The sequence below is a fragment of the Arachis hypogaea genome, chromosome 2 (assembly GCF_003086295.3).
Source record: "Arachis hypogaea cultivar Tifrunner chromosome 2, arahy.Tifrunner.gnm2.J5K5, whole genome shotgun sequence".
In the NCBI taxonomy this organism is placed as follows: domain Eukaryota; kingdom Viridiplantae; phylum Streptophyta; class Magnoliopsida; order Fabales; family Fabaceae; genus Arachis; species Arachis hypogaea.
Genome location: NC_092037.1, coordinates 26,792,775 through 26,794,946, shown reverse-complemented (window position 1 = coordinate 26,794,946; position 2,172 = coordinate 26,792,775). Strand labels below are relative to the sequence as shown.

The following is a 2,172-nucleotide window of genomic DNA, read 5'->3' as shown; positions in this document are numbered from 1 at the left end:
GGACTAACACTATCCCTTAATGCAAAATTCGAACTCCATCTTCTTTGATAAGTTCGAATTTTCTATTTCTGTCTTCTACTTTTCTTCTCCTCTGACACCTAAAGGAATCTCTATATTGTGACATAGAGGATTCCACATTTTCTTGTTCCCTTCTCTTTCTTATGAGCAGGAGCAGAGACAAAGGCATTCTTGTTGAGGCTGATCCTGAACCTGAAAGGACCTTGAAGAGAAAGCTAAGAGAAGCTAAGGCACAATTCTCTGTAGAGGACCTAACCGAATTCTTAAAAGAAGAAGAACATATGGCAGCCGAAAACAATAACAATGCCAACAATGCAAGGAAGGTGCTGGGTGACTTTACTGCACCTACTCCCGACTTCTATGGGAGAAGCATCTCTATCCCTGCCATTGGAGCAAACAACTTTGAGCTTAAGCCTCAATTGGTTTCTCTAATGCAACAGAATTGCAAGTTCCATGGACTTCCATTGGAAGATCCTCATCAGTTTTTAGCTGAGTTCTTGCAAATCTGTGACATTGTCAAGACTAATGGGGTTGACCCTGAGGTCTACAGACTTATGCTATTCCCTTTTGCTGTAAGAGACAGAGCTAGGACATGGTTGGACTCTCAACCTAAAGAAAGCCTGGACTCTTGGGAAAAGCTAGTCAATGCCTTCTTGGCAAAGTTCTTTCCACCTCAAAAATTGAGTAAGCTTAGAGTGGAAGTCCAAACCTTCAGACAGAAGGAAGGAGAATCCCTCTATGAAGCTTGGGAAAGATACAAACAATTAATCAGAAAGTGTCCCTCTGATATGCTTTCTGAATGGAGCATCATAGGTATTTTCTATGATGGTCTCTCTGAACTGTCCAAGATGTCTTTGGATAGCTCTGCTGGAGGATCTCTTCATCTGAAGAAGACGCCTACAGAAGCTCTAGAGCTAATTGAAATGGTTGCAAATAACCAATTCATGTACACTTCTGAAAGAAACCCTGTGAACAATGGGACTAGTCAGAAGAAAGGAGTTCTTGAGATTGACACTCTGAATGCCATATTGGCTCAGAACAAAATATTGACCCAACAAGTCAACATGATTTCTCAAAGTCTGTCTGGAATGCAAAATGCACCAAGCAGTACTAAGGAGGCTTCATCTGAGGAAGAAGCTTATGATCCTGAGAACCCTTCAATGGAAGAGGTGAATTACATGGGAGAATCCTATGGAAACACCTATAATCCTTCATGGAGAAATCATCCAAATTTCTCATGGAAGGATCAACAGAGACCTCAACAAGGTTTCAACAACAATAATGGTGGAAGAAACAGGTTTAGCAATAGCAAGCCTTTTCCATCATCTTCTCAGCAACAGACAGAGAGCTCTAAGCAGAACACCTCTGACTTAGCAACCATGGTCTCTGATCTAATCAAAACCACTCAAAGTTTCATGACTGAAACAAGGTCCTCCATTAGAAATTTGGAGGCACAAGTGGGTCAGCTGAGCAAGAAAATTACTGAACTCCCTCCTAGTACTCTCCCAAGCAATACAGAAGAAAATCCAAAAGGAGAGTGCAAAGCCATCAACATGGCCGAATTTGGAGAGGAAGAAGAGGCAGTGAACGCCACTGAGGAGGACCTCAATGGACGTCCACTGGCCTCCAATGAGTTCCCCAATGAGGAACCATGGGAATCTGAGGTTCAAAATGAGACCATAGAGATTCCATTGGACTTACTTCTGCCATTCATGAGCTATGATGAGTATTCTTCCTCTGAAAAGGATGAGTATGTCACTGAAGAGCAATTTGCTAAATACCTTGGAGCAATCATGAAGCTGAATGACAAGTTATTTGGAAATGAAACTTAGGAGGATGAAGCTCCTTTGCTCACCAAAGAACTGGATAACTTGTCTAGGCAGAAACTGCCTCAAAAGAGACAGGATCCTGGGAAGTTTTCAATACCTTGTACCATAGGCACCATGACCTTCAAGAAGGCCTTGTGTGACTTAGGGTCAAGTGTAAACCTCATGCCTCTCTCTGTAATGGAGAAGTTAGGGATCTCTGAGGTGCAAGCTGCAAAAATCTCACTAGAGATGGCAGACAATTCAAGAAAACAAGCCTATGGACTTGTAGAGGATGTTCTGGTTAAAGTTGAAGACCATTACATCCCTACTGATTTCATAGTCCTAG

The 2,172-nt window shown here is 42.1% G+C and overlaps 1 non-coding gene across 1 annotated transcript; it reads right to left on the bottom strand.

Moving 5' to 3' along the window:
• Positions 1-704: 704 nt before the first annotated feature.
• LOC112763255 (small nucleolar RNA R71) lies at positions 705-812 on the bottom strand. The gene has a single exon (XR_003182847.1). It is a non-coding gene; the product is annotated as a small nucleolar RNA R71 (small nucleolar RNA).
• Between the last annotated feature and the right edge of the window lie 1,360 nt (positions 813-2,172).